Source organism: Schistocerca gregaria, chromosome 7 (genome assembly GCF_023897955.1).
Source record: "Schistocerca gregaria isolate iqSchGreg1 chromosome 7, iqSchGreg1.2, whole genome shotgun sequence".
NCBI lineage: Eukaryota > Metazoa > Arthropoda > Insecta > Orthoptera > Acrididae > Schistocerca > Schistocerca gregaria.
The window spans coordinates 141,338,821-141,356,053 of NC_064926.1; the positions used below are offsets into that span (position 1 = coordinate 141,338,821).

General features: G+C 43.3%; 2 protein-coding genes across 2 annotated transcripts in view; one reads left to right on the plus strand and one right to left on the minus strand.

The window, feature by feature from the left end:
* The window catches only part of LOC126282191 (synapsin), a 783,143-nt gene that overhangs the window by 402,626 nt on the left and 363,284 nt on the right, over positions 1-17,233 (minus strand). The gene's annotated exons all lie outside the window — the stretch shown is intronic.
* The window catches only part of LOC126282193 (tissue inhibitor of metalloproteinase), a 319,649-nt gene that overhangs the window by 215,466 nt on the left and 86,950 nt on the right, over positions 1-17,233 (plus strand). The window lies entirely within an intron of this gene.

Below are 17,233 nucleotides of genomic sequence, written 5' to 3' on the forward strand. Positions count from 1 at the left end.
GGTCATCACTCCCTAAGCTTACACACTACTGAACCTAAATTATCCTAAGGACAAACACACACACCCATGCCCGAGGGAGGATACGAACCGCACAGTCCATGACTGCAGCACCTTAGATCGCTGGGCTAGGCGATTATTTATTTTTTATAAAAATGTAACAGAGAAAGGTATTAAATTTTTCTATAAGAGTAGAATACAGTGCAACAAGATTTTGGATATGTTAAAATATCGCTTTCGGCGAATCTGCTTTGAGTGAAACTACGATTTACGTGTGGTAAAAGCATCTCGAAATGGCTCGTGAAGATTGGAGATAACGAGCGGCTTGGACGCCCCAGCATATCGTCAGGCGATGAAATCGCGTCTAAAGTGAAAGAAATGGTTATGAACTATCGCCGAAAGACGATTACATCATGTGGTACATCATGTGGATCATGCTATGAAATTGTTTTGGATGTTTTGGGTATGAAACGTGTAACAGCAAAATTTGTTTGAATGTTGTCGAGTTTCGAAGAAAAACATCTATCAATATAAGTTATTCAGGCGTCATTACATGAAGTACACAACAATGGAGAAATACTGAAACGTTTCAAATGGTTCAAATGGATCTGAACAGTATGGGACTTAACTTCTGAGGTCATCAGTCCCTTAGAACTTAGAAATACTTAAACCTAACTAACCTAAGGACATCACACACATCCATGTCCGAGGCGGGATTCGAACCTGCGACCGTAGCGATCAGTCGGCTCCAGACTGTAACGCCTAGAACCACTCGGCCACTGCGGCCGGCACTGAAACGTTTCGTGGCAGGTGATGAAAAAGTGGAGTTACGTCTGATCGTCCCAACGGAAGTGTTTTGGTTCGCCGAGGTCTGAATAAGCTCTAGTGTTTATCAATTTTTAACGGTATAGTGTACCATAAATTCCTACCACAAAGTCTAACGATCAACAACAAGTACTTTTTAAAAGTTCAACGTCGTTTGCGTGAAGCAAACCCGGGAAAAAATTTGTACGTAGTTGTGAAAGAATTGATAGCTTTCACACCACGATAATGCAGCTGCTCACACTTCATAGCATATTCTTGAACTTTCGGTAAAAAATACTACAATTGCGATATCGTTCAAAGATCGCGGCGCTACACCAAAGTCGGCAATGATACTACAGACATTAGCAATGTCTCGCTGCAATCCACAACGATGATTGGGAGACGCACAGAGGTCAGTTGTAAATGTTGAACACTGTGCTTCAAGAAAACAGTTTGTGAATTAGTGCATCAAGTGATGCTTTATAAGCAAACAACAATTGTTAATTACCAAGCTGGCCTATGGCAAAGGGACATATGAGACTAAGTAAATCTTTTTATCATTCATGTAACGAAGTGGACCAGTGATTCATATGTTGAAGTTCCATTGAGTCTAAGTATAAAAATAATGAATCAGCCCACATATTCGTGAGATATGATCCCATGTGGCGTTCTTCTGTTTCAAAAACTAAAAACAAAACCTTAAAGGGTTGATACTTTACTGGGATAGATGAGATTATGGCCGCCTTGCTATGAGAGCTAGAAGTTATCCCAAGGAAAATTACAGAAGTGTTTCAGGGATTGGAAAAAGCGCTTGCGTAAGTGTACGATATCTAATGGGCACTATGAGGCGAGAACATGAATTAACTCGAATATATAAAATTAATTCAAAAATTAGCTTTAACGTTTGAACATTAACCTTGTTTCATAGTATATATGGAGGGAAAGTGGCAGCAGCTTGAATTTTTTTTTTTTTTTTGTGGCTGTGGTATTGAGTAATAAGGGGGGTGGGGGGGGGGGGGAGAGAGAGAGAGAGATCATAGGAGGAGAGAGAAATCATCAGTTCTTCGACTGGTCTGATGCGGACCGTGAAGGGTACCCCTCCAGCGCCATGCTCTTCAAATCAGATTAACACTTGCACACAACTTCCTGACTTAATTAATGGTTATACTACAGTCTCTGTCTTCCCCTACAGTTTTCAACTTCTACATCTCCCTCTCACTGTGTGTTATCGTTTAATTTGTATTATAATGAAAGTATCTGCGCAACAGTGCAGATATCGATTGTCTGCACTGCAGTTATGGACGGACCACTGGTTTGGACCTGCTGATAGATTGAAGATTTTGTCCTAAATGGATTACCAGGGAGTTAGATGATTGTTGGTACCAGGAGAAAGTCCGCAGGAATACGTACAGTACTTGTGTGCGGCACTCACAGGAAATGTTTATAAACATTGATACAATGATACAATGAAGATACACACTTCCAGGTGCGTGACTATTCGGCAAATGCCCCCTCATTGTGAGAGAGACTCCACGTTCACATCTAATGACGTGTCGCAGTGCACCTGCTTGGAGTCTATATTACCCTTCTTTCCTCATTGTAACCTTAGCGAAGCTTTAAGAGTAACCCGATTGTTTGTCCCCCTCAGGATATTTACATTTTACTACGGACACGTTATACCGCTGCGGGCGCAATAAAATATTCATCGTACTCTCGCCATTTGCATGTAATTTGGATTCAAATGCTCGGTTTATAGAGGTCGGCAGATGCTCGCCGCATTTTTATACCCAGATTAATGACAGTGCACAGAACGCGAGTAGTCTGCTATGGGTTACGACGAATACATGCGGACGCGAGGAGGCCCAAGAGAACAGTCCGCAAAGATACACAAGTTCTCAAACATGCGACCTACATACGAGCGTCGCGTAATTTTTTTAAAATACACTACGCAAAAAAATTAAAGGATCACTTTTTGAAAATCCGCTGCTGTCTCCCATTCTGACACGTAGGTTTGAAATTTGGCTCAAATCTGGATAAAATCTTTCTCTGTAATGGTGCAAAAGCGTGCCTTCTTGTGGCGTTATCCTCGCGTTGGGCGATGTTTCGAGCAGCACATGCGAAAAAAAAAGGCCACGGCTTAAAAGTTTATGTGAATTGTACATCTACATGGTTACTCAGCAATTCACACTTAAGTGCCTGGCAGAGGGTTCATCGAACCATTTTTATACTACTTCTCTTCCACTCTCGAATGGCGCGCGGGAAAAAGGAACACCTCAATCTTTCCGTTCAAGCTCCAATTTCTCATATTTTATTACGATGATCATTTCTCCCTACGTAGGTGCAAACAAAATATTTTCACACTCGGAAGACAAAGTTGGTGATTGAAATTTCGTAAATAGATCTCAAAATGGTTCCAATGGCTCTGAGCACTATGGGACTGAGGTCATCAGTCCCCTACACTTAGAAATACTTAAACCTAACTAACCTAAGGACATTACACACATCCATGCCCGAGGCAGGATTTGAAGCAGCGCGGTTCCGGACTCAAGTGTCTAGAACCGCTTGGCCATAGCGGCCGGCCGTAAAGAGGTCTCGCCGCAAACAAAACAGCCGTTGTTTCTGTGACTGCCTCCCCAAGTCGCGTATCATATCAGTGACACTCTCACCCTTATTGCGTGATAACAGGAAACGAGCTGCCCTTCTTTGCACTTTTTCGATATCCTCCGTCAATCCTACCTGGTATGGATCCCACACCGCACAGCAACATTCCAGCAGAGGACGGACAAGTGTAATGTAGGCTGTCTCTTTAGAGGGTTTGTAGCATCTTCTAAGTGTTCTGCCAAGAAAGCGTAGTCTTTGAAACTTCCTAGCAGATTAAAACTGTGTGCCCGACCGAGACTCGAACTCGGGACCTTTGCCTTTCGCGGGCAAGTGCACTACCAACTGAGCTACCGAAGCACGACTCACGCCCGGTACTCACAGCTTTACTTCTGCCAGTATCCGTCTCCTACCTCCCAAACTTTACAGAAGCTCTTCTGCGAACCTTGCAGAACTAGCACTCCTGAAAGAAAGTATATTGCGGAGACATGGCTTAGCCACAGCGTGGGGGATGTTTCCAGAATGAGATTTTCTTTCTGCAGCGGAGTGTGCGCTGATATGAAACTTCCTGGCAGATTAAAACTGTGTGCCCGACAGAGACTCGAACTCGGGACCTTTGCCTTTCGCGGGCAAGTGCTCTACCAACTGAGCTACCGAAGCACGACTCACGCCCGGTACTCACAGCTTTACTTCTGCCAGTATCCGTCTCCTACCTTCCAAACTTTACAGAAGCTCTTCTGCGAACCTTGCAGAACTAGCACTCCTGAAAGAAAGGATATTGCGGAGACATGGCTTAGCCACAGCCTGGGGGATGTTTCCAGAATGAGATTTTCACTCTGCAGCGGAGTGTGCGCTGATATGCGCGGATACTGGCAGAAGTAAAGCTGTGAGTACCGGGCGTGAGTCGTGCATCGGTAGCTCACTTGGTAGAGCATTTGCCCGCGAAAGGCAAAGGTCCCGATTTCGAGTCTCGGTCGGGCACACAGTTTTAATCTGCCAGGAAGTTTCATATCAGCGCACACTCCGCTGCAGAGTGAAAATCTCATTCTGGAAAGCGTAGTCTTTGTTTCGCCTTCCCCACAATATTATCTATGTGGTATTTCAAATTGAAGTTGCTCGTAATTGTAATTGTTAGGTATTTATTCGAATTGACAGCCCTTAGATTTGTGTGATTTATCGTATACCCAAAAATTATGGGATTTCTTTTAGTACCCATGTGGATGACCTCGCACTTTTCTTTGCTTAGTGCCAATTGCCACTATTTGCACAATACAGAAATTCTCTCTAGATCATTTTGTGATTGGAATTGGTCGCCTGATGATTGTACTAGACCGTAAATTACAGCATCATTGCAAACAATCTAAGGAGGCTGCTCAGATTATCACCTAGATCATTTATGTAAGTTGGGTTAGTAACGTCACATTTTCACCAAATTCGTAACAGTTCTCTCCAACGGCACAGTGGACGTGTCACACGATGAGAAGGTCGTCACATACCCTTTTACCCACATCTGACAGCTTTTTCTTACGTCTATGTTATGGAGATAAGAACCGTGACACGAAGCGTGGAAATCACGCGGTTTTTTTGAGTGGCCTATGGAAACGTCTCAGCCACATCACTGCTCCGAGCTGACACGAAAAGGCCTGTGAACGTTGATGGTTGGTTCAAATGGCTCTGAGCACTATGGGACTTAACTGATAAGGTCATCAGTCTCCTATAAATTAGAACTACTTAAACTAACCTAAGGACATCACATACATACATGCCCAAGACAGGATTCGAACCTGCGACCGCAGTTGTCGCACGGTTCCAAGCTGTAGCGTCTAGAACCGCTCGGCCACCCTGGCCGGCTGTGATCGTTGATTCACGTACATTTAGTTGTTGTCGGAAACCACAGTTGACTGGACGATGAGCAACAAGCGACTTTCTTAACAGCCTTAGATACTGCTGACGGCCCTTGGACGCTCCAACCCGTCTGTAAGGATATCGTGGGCCGGAAATTCCACTGAACGTGATCGGACCCCTTTGGATTGCAGCGCGACCGCACTTTTTGCTCTCGTGTACAGGATGGAACCACTGGAGGCTGGTCGAAACCATTTGACAAAATTTGAACGTGATCCGAAGAGCCGCACGGGAATAGCCGAGCGGTCTGAGGCGCTGCAGTCATGGACTGTGCGGCTGGTCCCGGCGGAGGTTCGAGCCCCCCTCGGGCATGGGTGTGTGTGTTTGTTGTTAGGATAATTTAGGTTAAGTAGTGTATAAGCTTAGGGACTGATGACCTTAGCAATTAAGTACAATAAGATTTCACACACATTTGAACATTTTTTTGATCCGAAAAAAATCCAAGGGCACTTAAGCTACGTCAACCCTCCTGCTTTCCGCCCTGCGAGAATGTAACATTAACATCTGCGTGAATAAAACGGCAAACGGCCCCTCTAAAACCCCTCAATTCGACAACACCGTTGGTGCCAACCACGCAACTCTCTTGAGCACTTTAGAAACGCACTTGTCAGGAATTTCGACACCGGTTGATCATGGCGGCTGCTCTGCCTGAAGGCTCGTAAACCGCACTAAAGCAGTGTGGAAGGGGTTGCCTAAACCTCAGGTATAGAGCAGCCGCCAGGCTGATTTGATGCCAAAATTTCTGAAGGTACATTTATAACGTCCTCAACAAAGTTGCGTTGGTGGCACCAAGCGTGTTGCCGAACTGGGATGGGAGGCCTTTGCCTTTGCATTCACGGACATGTTACATTCCTGAGTGATAACGCCACAGCAATCCGGAAAACAGGGTGAAAAAGCGTAAGGACACTTTGATGCTTCGGATCACGTTCAAATTTTGTCGAATGGTTTTGAACGGTCTCTGGCGGTTCAAACCTGTACACGAGAGGAATCCAAAACGGTGTGCAGCTCCACAGCGCTCAAGTCTGGAGGTGTCAGCAGTAACAAAAGTTGTCAATAACAACCTTGCTGTTTCTCGTCAATCCAAAACGGTGTGCAGCTCCACAGCGCTCAAGTCCGGAGGTGTCAGCAGTAACAAAAGTTGTCAATAACAACCTTGCTGTTGCTCGTCACATTGCGAACAGCCGATTTGGACGGCGAAAAGTGTGGGAATCAATGCCCCAAGTGAAGGGGTGGTTTCAGTGACGCCCTTTATGCCATCCCCTCAGGCTTTTTCGTGTCGATTCTGAGCGCCTGGAGAGTCTCCACGCACGTCGTCTCTGATCATTGGGGCTCTGTTCGAAGCGGGACTCTGAAGAGAACTCTATTCCAGTCAATGCCACGCAAGGCCGAAAACGTGTCTCCAGATGCAGCGGACAGCGGTGAGATACCAGCCTGCCTGTAGTCCGCCGTAAGGGCCGACAACCAAGTGTGAATATCTGGGATACCGTTTCTTTTCATAGTTGGAACATTTTGTTTGTCATACGTGGTATCCGTACAGAACAGCGCTAAGTTGACGGGATCCTACAATCTATTTCGTTACCCTTCAACACAAGCAATCCCGGGCTCACATATCATCAAGATAATGCCCGACTGTACACGGCAAGAATTTCTACTCTTTGTCTTCGTGCTTGTCAGACGCTACCGTGGCCAGCAATGTCGACGAATCTGTCCCCACTTGAGAATATATGGAGCATTATGGGCGGGGCCCTCCATTCACCTCGGGATTTTGACTATCTGTCTTGCCAGTTGGACAGAATACGGCACGATATATCTCAGGAGGATACCCGACATCTCTGTCAATCAATGCCAAGCCAAATAATTGCTTGTATTAGGGCCAGAGGTGGACTAATGCGTTTTTGAATTGCTCAATTTGTGAAGCTCTCTCCCTTGAATAAATTATTCAAGTTTTCTGAGATTGTAATCATTTGTTTGTTTGTTTATGTACATCGCGTGTGCCGATTTCCGTCGCATTCGAATAATTTCTTCGCCGTTCGTCTTTTTTTTTTATCATCGTAGAGTGTATTAGTAAAGTTGCTCTGCAGTGGAATCTACAGCAAAAAGATAATCAGTACGATTCCATGCGGACGTCATGAGGAATTATCCGATAACATATTGGTGGCGTATTTGTTATTTTAGCAGAGATAATACAAAGGCATATATTCTGGCTTTTATAATAAGTTGGCGAGGAAAAAGTACGCGTTTGAGGAGTCGTGCTATGGAAGGATGTTGACAATTAAGTGGACTGATAAAACAAGAAGTGAAGAGGCATCTGAAAAATCGACGAGGAAAGGAATATGTCGGAAACTCTGTTAAGGGGACACTGAACGATAGTACATATGCTAAGATACACGCTGCACTAGCTGGGAGCTGTTGTGGGTGAAAACTGTAGGAGAAGCCACAGATTGGAATACATCCAACAAATAGTTGATGGTGTTGGATGCCATTGCTGCTTTGAGATTAAGTCCCCAAAGAGGCAACCTATCAACTTTAATGTTGACCCAAGGACAAATTTTTCAATTGATGTAGTGTGACGGCACTTAATCAAAGTGTGGAAATGCGTAAAAAGTTTTTTACAAATTATTTAGGGACTAACTAAACCACTTCAGGCGTCTGCAACGAACTTAATGTCGTACAAGAGGCCGGAATTCGTATAGCGCACTGTGGAGCCATTTCTAGCTCCAAACTGTTTACCATGTGGACAAGGCGGCAGCCAATGCCGGTATCATCAAAGACGTAACAACTGTACAGGATCACACAGCATTAAAGGCTGCGAAGAACCAAATCAGGCATGTATTCTCCATTGGACATGCCTCCATGAAGTTTCGGGGATTTCTAGACAAAAGACGATCAATAACAACGAACGACGTCATTTTTCAGGGAGTTCTTGCTTTTGTTGAGAAAAAGCGGTAGGCTAAAGCTGCTGCAGCGACTCCTTCGGGCGTGTCGGTTCGAAACTCCCCCAATCTCCCCTTTGGCCCTCTACCACAGTTGCAAATTTCAACCCAAATGAAATAATACCATAAGCCAACCGAGCACAAAATACTTCATGCGCGCGACGATTTCTGGAGGAAGTACCGGCATCTATGGATTGATCCCCACACACGGACAAATGTCACCAGCCAATAGAAATTACACAACAGAACGAAAGACTGCAGTCCGCAGTAGAATGTCTACTAGAGCCGTACAACGTTACCGACCGGAATGCTACAAAACCAACTCAGCTTCCACTCCAGTGGCATAGTACACTTTGCCAACTACAGAATCGTCTTAACACGCAACAAAACGGACCGATTGAACATCCCGTAAATAACTTATCAATTGTTATGAGTGTTGTTACCTACTCAGCTTGGCATCCCGGAATATAGGACAAATTCAGACTAATAAGATTAAGCGCCAGATATGTAACATGTCGACGGCACTGTTGTCTCCAAATTGCACGTAAACTTGAAGTTAGCTCTAGAAAATTAAAACGGAAGGTAAAATTTCCAGCATCCTTTTACAGAACGCACGCTCAGTGACATCTAACAAAGACAGCCTCCTTAAATTAGCAAGTTAACATCAAATATTAGTATTCGCAATTGGTGAGACACGATCACAGCAACAACAGAAATTATAAGTTAATTTCATAGGATAGTAACTAATGTCTTAGCGCAAAATAGAGGCAAGTACCAATAGTAAAGACGGGTATGGATTGTAACGTTATTGACTTAGGTCTTCAAAGCATCGGTTACCAAGCTACAGCAGTCGATATCTCGACACAAAATGTTGAAATAAGCGTCTTAATTACATCTACATCACCGAACAACTGAATGACAAAACACTATTTCGTGGGGTACTGAATGCGATAACCCTCCAAAATTGATAATAGGAGCGTTCTGTTTATATTGTAAACTAGTGATTTATAAGATACAAGCAATCAGTCTGTTGTACGAACAGTTGCACCTGAATGAGACGTGTCACTTGAAACAGTAAAAGAAAATAATGCAGCATAGCAAAAATACAGTAATTTTCAGTACATGTTCATCATTTTTATTTGTATGCAAGACATTCTTTGAAGCCAGATACAACAAGAAGAATTATACATTTTGTATCGCTTAGAGCAATTAGTGAAACCGCGCCTTAGAACGGGTTATTAACTACATCAGTGTGGTCATAAAAAGCGACCGCTTTAAATGGAACGTTCATCGTAACGATTATGACGCGAAAGGCGGGACGTGATGAAAGCTTCCAGAAAGCACAAAGCAAGAAAAACATAAAAAAATAAAAACCGGCTCTATTACAAAGCTTAATAAGGTAACACATTAATAAACGTCGCTGTGATGATGAACCGAATAAACCCGTCGTAAATTTACTGGATCTCTCCAGACGTGTCGTGTACGCGTGTTAGCGGTTGTCTGGCTCCCGGCGTAATAACCCGTAAGCTCACAACAAACTCGTTAACTACGAAACTACTAATTCGCTTAATGAATGCACGTAGTTGAGGTAGTCGAAGTGCCATGCAGTTCATTTATCCGAGCTTGGCGTGAGTGGTGCATAACTTTTCATGGTCCCTGTGTTGTAACGTTGGTTTTCTGTATTGTTTCAAGTACCCGTGAGGTGAATTGAGAGTTCACAAAAATTCTTTATTGCAGTTTTAGCATTTACTATATTGAATGAAATCTGGCTTTTATCCCACATAAAAACATTCAATCTGTATCTAATTCTACATTCATACTCCACAAGCGACCGACCTGATGGTGTTTGGCGGAGGGTATTTTTGTATACTGCTGTCGCTTTCCCGTTTTCCGTTCCAGAAACGAATGGTACGATTGTTGCTAAACTTCCATGTGATCTCGAATCTGGCGAGTTTTAAGTTAATGTTCTTCGCGTGTCGTATCCGTGGGAGGAAGTAAAATATTGACCCATCCGGGAAGTCCTGCTCTTGGTATTTTGACAGTAACCCACACCGTGACGCACAACGCCTGCTTTGTAGCATCTGCCACTGTAGTTGGATGAGCATCTCCGTGATTACGTGAAAATCCTTTATCAAAGCACGATGTTCTTGCCCATTTTCTCTGTCAAATCTATCTCTTCCGTGTCCCCGGTCGACGAGTAATATTGCAGTCGAGCGACGGTTATCCAAGCTACTTCCTTCGTCGGTGGACTAAACGTTTTGGAGATTCTTCCAATGAATCTGTCTGGAATCTACCTTTCCTACGATTAGTTTTATGTGGTCAATCCACTTTATATTGGTCAGTAAGCACACACCCAGACGTGAAATTGGTAAGATCGCTTCCAGTGAGTGTTCTGGCTGTGGAAGCCTCCGAACTTACACCCAGACTACGTTCATTCAGTATTTGAGAATGAGAGCACAACAAATTTTTCACACTATTCCAAACTTTTTCAAAAAATTTTCTTGCTGGCTCCCCCCATCCTGTCCCCCACAAAGCTAATAAAAAAAAATTCACGTACTACATTTTCGTTGTGCTTGCATTAACACTTCAGCATCGAGCATAACGTTCTGATTTACTATTTCTTTACTACTAATTATTTTCACAACAAATTTTGCAGACAGTATCCACATATACCACTGAATGTTCCTGTAAAATTATGTCATAGATCGACACATACTCTACGGCTGAATAATCTGCACCTAATAAAACCAAAATGATTAGATTTTTGCATCTTCAACCAAGGTGTTTTGCAAGCTTAACGCAAATTGGAGGTAAGTAATGCAACTTTTTTTTTTTCAGAAAGCAGGTTTTCAATACACCATGTTATTCCATACGGCACAGAACCGTGTTTTTCAGTGTAATCTCCGTTCAATGCGAAGGCCCTCCGGCACCTTACACAGAGGGTATGTGTGCCCGCATAGTACCATTCTATTGGTCGACGTCGGAGCCAAAATCTTGCTGCATCAATAACCTCCGCTTCAACTATCTACTGCTTTCTTTGATCACGTCCTTCATTGGACAAAACACACAGAAGTCGGAAGTTGCCAGGCCCGGACTGTAGGGTGGATGACGAGAAACAGTCCAATGAAGTTTCGTGAGCTTCTCTTAGGTGCGCAGTCTTCTGCAAAGACTTGCGTTGTCATGGAGAAGGAGAAGTTCGTTTTCATTTTTGTGATGACAAACACGCTGAATTCGTGCCTTCAGTTTCCTGAGGGCAGCACAAAACACTTCGGAGTTGATCATTGTATCTTGAAGGAGGACATCAAGCGTAATAACCCACTTCAGAGTACCAGATGGCCGTACCATGACTATCACTTGAGGGCGCGGCTTTGAATTTTTTCTTCAGAGGAGAGATAGGTCAACCTCGTAACGCGCAAGCATTTTCGCACAAATGGTTCTACGCTGATTTTTATAGTCTTGTGTTAGACGACGAGGAGACCATCGGGGCCTATATCTTTGAGTAGCCCAACGGGGAGACTAGCGTGTCAGCATTACCAGTAGAGTTGTCCAGTTTAGTAGCGAGGTGTCTGATAATAATCCGTCGATAACGTCGAATGAGAGTGCTCGCACGTTCCAACATCGCCAATACTGCGCGAATCACAGCTGTGTGTGGTCGGCCGGCACGTGAGAGATTGGACACATCTGCGCGAATTTGTTGATATGATGGTAGACGCCTCGTCCAACGACTCGCCGTGTTTTTGTTCACTTCCATGCCTCCGTAAACATTGTGCAAGCGTCTGTGAATATCTGTGATGCTCTGGTTTTCCAAGAAACTCAGTAATAGGTCTCTGGTTGGAAGGCACACCGTTACAGACGCCATTTTGAAGGCTGCCTGATACTATAGAGGTTGTGGCGGGAATTTTCCACGACGTTCCAAAACAAATTCCGCATTTTTTTCAGACGATATTGGCCGAAAAAATATATGCTGCGGTGCTTATTGAACGTCTCTCGTACTTACGATCAAAAAGAAACTTGGAAAACAGATAAACAAACCAAAAAAGAAGGCCTAATGTAGACTAAGACAACTAACTGTCGGTTAAACGCCATTACAGTCTTCCATATGCACAAGCCTCTCGCACGCTACATGCATAGGTAAGGACCGGTGCAAACACACCTAAAATGGACCCCGCTCCTCCCAACTTCTACCGCTCCTACCAAATTGTTGAACATCATGCATTACACCTCGCTTTCTATATTCCTTTCCCTCCCTATCCTCTATCGACTCGAAGTATTCTCACTTCTCCAAACTCCTCAACCGGACGTTTACCATAAACTCGGTCTCCAACGCCCTATTGCATCCCCTGTCGTTGAGCAGTCTGGCCTGCTTCTGAGTCTGTATGAGCAGTTCCCGTCTTCCTTTCACCTTCATACACGTACTCTTAAAGAATGTTATAGACAACTTCCCGCCCTCCCCTATTTCTTTCCTGCCAAACGAAAATACCGAAGCCTATATCCAAACTATCAGTTCCTTCTCCTAGATACGAAGGTGAGTCATAAACATGTCGCAAACGCCAGAAGATGGCATATCGTTTTAACATTCGGCTCTATACGTATCTAGAAAGTTGCAGCACATGTCTCATAGAAGGCAGCCGAAACACATTAATACGCGACCAATGGTTAATGATATGCAGTCAGACCAAGACGGCAGTTCTGCTGTGAGTGTGTACCCGAGTGGGACAACGCGATTGTTGTGAGCCGAGGATCTGAGAACGCCCATAGCAAAATTTGTCCCGTATATGGTTAGAACTGTATGTGATGGAAACTCGTATTCAACTGGATACAGGAATTCAGCAAAGGACAAGAAAAATCAGAAACAAGGAACGTTCTGGTTGCCCTGGTTATCAAGTGATGGCACAATGTTTCCCCTTTCAGGGGTATTCCGCTGACCACACTACACGGCGGTCTTGCGGGATGGAGTAATGTAAGGAACCAAATAAATTGGCTGTACTCCTCGAGGTCACTCGTTAGGTGCGGACCCTGCCACAAGAATTCTATGCTGGAGGTTTTTAACGCCTTATCGAACAATGATATACGTGTTTAAGTTAGAAGGAAGGTCTGTTGACAGCAAAATCGATTTTCAATCACTTAGTGATCATATTCGGTGCTGTAGTTTACAAATTTAACTCATAGGCACTGGTGTCAAGTTATTATCAGTAGCCAAAGATATGAAATGATCACAATAACTGAACGATTCATTTATTGTGATTGTTTCATAGCTTTGGTTACTGATAGTAACTTGAGCAAGCAGTAAAGGAAACAAAAGAAAAATTTGGAGTAGGTATTAAAATTCATGGAGACGAAGTAAAAACTTTGAGGTTCGCCGATGATATTGTAATTCTGTCAGAGACGGCAAAGGACTTGGAAGAGCAGTTGAACGGAATGGACAGTGTCTTGAAAGGAGGATATAAGATGAACATTAACAAAAGCAAAACGAGGATAATGGAATGCAGTCAAATTAAATCGGGTGATGCTGAGGGAATTAGATTAGGAAATGAGACACTTAAAGTAGTAAAGGAGTTTTGCTATTTAGGAAGTAAAATAACTGATGATGGTCGAAGTAGAGAGGATATAAAATGTAGACTGGCAATGGCAAGGAAAGCATTTCTGAAGAAGAGAAATTTGTTAACATCGAATATAGATTTATGTATCAGGAAGTCATTTCTGAAAGTATTTGTTTGGAGTGTAGCCATGTATGGAAGTGAAACATGGACGATAACTAGTTTGGACAAGAAGAGAATAGAAGCTTTCGAAATGTGGTGCTACAGAAGAATACTGAAGATAAGGTGGATAGATCACGTAACTAATGAGGAGGTATTGAATCGGATTGGGGAGAAGAGAAGTTTGTGGCACAACTTGACTAGAAGAAGGGATCGGTTGGTAGGACATGTTTTGAGGCATCAAGGGATCACAAATTTAGCATTGGAGGGCAGCGTGGAGGGTAAAAATCGTAGAGGGAGACCGAGAGATGAGTACACTAAGCAGATTCAGTAGGTACTGGGAGATGAAGCAGCTTGCACAGGATAGAGTAGCATGGAGAGCTGCATCAAACCAGTCTCAGGACTGAAGACAACAACACAATAACTTGACACCAGTGCCTATGAGTTTAATTTATACACTACAGCACCGAAGATGATCACTATGTGATTGAAAATCGATTTTTCTGTCAATAGACCATCAAAATTACTGCCAACGCTGACCTTCCTTCTAACTTCACGTATATGCTCGTTGTGATCTATGGAGCCGCCAATTAATACGTGTTTAAGTTTACACAGGGGGAGTATGTTGAAATGGAAAATAAATTTCAGGATATTAACCCCGGCTCTGATGTCTCTTTTTTCAGTTTTCGACTAATTTATCGACCCACCCTCGTAGATCATATACGATTTCTCATATGAGATTCCCGCGGCATCATCATCATCTACATATACATCATCATGCGAATCATCACTGTTTTATCACCTTAGAATGCAACGCAATCAACCATGATTAATAATGCTATTTATTAGGAACAAATAGTGCCGTAACAGGTTTCGTAACGACGGGTTCATCGACAGACGATTGTTCGAATCTACAATTCCATCTACCTCATCAGAAAAGATTTTCACTCTGCAGCGGAGTGTGCGCTGATATGAAACTTCCTGGTAGATTAAAACTGTGTGCCGAACCGAGACTCGAACTCGGGACCTTTGCCTTTCGCGGGCAAGTGCTTTACCAACTGGGCTACCCAAACACGACTTACGGTCAGTTCTCACAGTTTCAATTCTGCCAGTAACTCGTCTCCTACCTTCCAAATTTCACAGAAGCTCTTCTGGGAACCTTGCAGAACTAGCACTCCTGGAACAAAGGATATTGCGGAGACATGGCTTAGCCACAGTCTGGGGGATGCTTCGCGCAGAAGAGCTTCTGTGAAGTTTGGAAGGTAGGAGACGAGGTACTGGCAGAATTGAAGGTATGAGAACGGGCTGTGAGTCGCGTTTGGGTAGGTCAGTTGGTAGAGCAATTGCCCGCGAAAGGCAAAGGTCCAGAGTTCGAGTCTCGATCGGCCGCACAGTTTTAATCTGCCAGGCGGTTTCCTATCTACCTTATGTTGAACACGAGAAATTAAAAAGACTAATCATTTCGTTCTCAGTATAAGTTAAATGAAAATATAAATGTGAACAGTGGCCTGACGATGAATCTACAGGTTTGTAACCAGTAACGACTCTATATATGCTTAGTAAATATAATTGTTAATAATTACTTGTTTTGATTTTGAGACTTTGATACTTAGCAGCTGCCAGACAGGCGCCTCCACATAGGAGGAAACGAGTAAATAAATAAACAAATAAAGAAAAACCGTGTTTAGAACTTTTCCGCTGATCAGAACAAAGAGACGTGGAAATTGCAAAGCAGCGCAGACGGGGCTCCGTCTAGACGGCGATAACGAGCGCTGTGTTTGTTCTTTTCAGCGGTTCCGTTGTCAGCGAAACAGCTGCGTGTCTGAGTGTCTGCATGTTTCATGTTCTTATGGCGCAACGTTTACCGAGCGGTCTCCTCAGTAAGTGAACCGTTATAATTTCTGTTGACATCGCTTCGACGGTGACAGGGCAGTTCGTGTCGTGTTCTTTTGTTGCGAAAAGTAGTTTGCCCGTATTCGTGGGTCTGAAACCCGACCACGTCGGCAGCTTCAGATTTTAGCGATAAAGGCGGTACTAATACTGAATAATTGTTCCACTTGGTGAAGCGGCGAGAAGTAGGGACTTCTGGCGGGTCATTTCGTGAAGTTTGCGATGATGGACGAAACTGAGGCTTTCGTTCATGTAATCCTGATGCACATGAGTCGTTCTGCAAAGTTACACGACAGTAGACGTAAATTATCAGGATTGCTTACAAGAACGCCACAACTTCTCCGTTGTGATGAAATCTGTTATATATACCTTTTCTTTTTTTTCAGGCATTTACTCTTCTGCGCGTCTGTGAACTATTGTAACCAATAAACTAGTGACTTTAGCTTCAGTATAACTGATGGAAAATAGTCGAAACTACAGACCATGATAGTTAGTGCGGCTACCAATTTTGTTAAAGTATTACTTATCCTGATATCCAGGTTTCTATCTGACCACACGCACGTATGGTACAGTGCAACGAATTCTGGTTTTCTCTTTGTTGGCAAGAGACTAGTCTTCGCTTCTAGCCATCAACTTTCTTAAGCAATAGCTGTCTAACTAGTGAACCGATTGGATTTGAAATTAACTTTAAAAAAGACCACACAGCGGAGGCTACAGGATGAATATAAATAAAATAACAACAAGGGTAACAGACTGTAGTATGTGATTGAACCACTAAAGAGTACGAACCTCAGAGTTAATCGTTTCTTCCTGAATGGCAATTACTCCTCTCATAACGACGTTATAGAAATTATGGAAATCACTGTGCCAATTTTGGCTTCTCATAAGTCGTTACGAAATTCTTCGGTGCCTTCATGTACAAATCGGCCTAAATTTAGCTTAATCATTGCTGTCGTTTGGTAACTAGATAAGACCCATCCGGATCTAGGCCTACCGTAGCAGACAGAACAATTCCATTATTTAATGGACGAGATTAACTGTGTAAATCTCTCGGCTACAAATGACGTAACTATTCTCGACGATTCAAAATTTCCCTTCCTAAATACATAGACAATAGTTTTGGTACACACTTAACCACAATGTAGTTTTCTGCTATCACCAACGAAGTTGGAGCTGATTTTTTTCCAGTCTAAATCGGTTCCGAGTTAATATATGTATAAAGTTTCGTCTGCTGGACCTCTGTAAATAGTTGTACAATCCAGTCACACAATCGGTAATCAGTATGAATGGCTTTTTCCTGTACGAAAAGAGCTGCACAACGATGAAATTATACTTATCCCACAGACATGGGAGTACTGGAGAATCAATTCAGTAGCGTTCGGGTGAGATGTTCATGGTGTAACGCTTCCTACT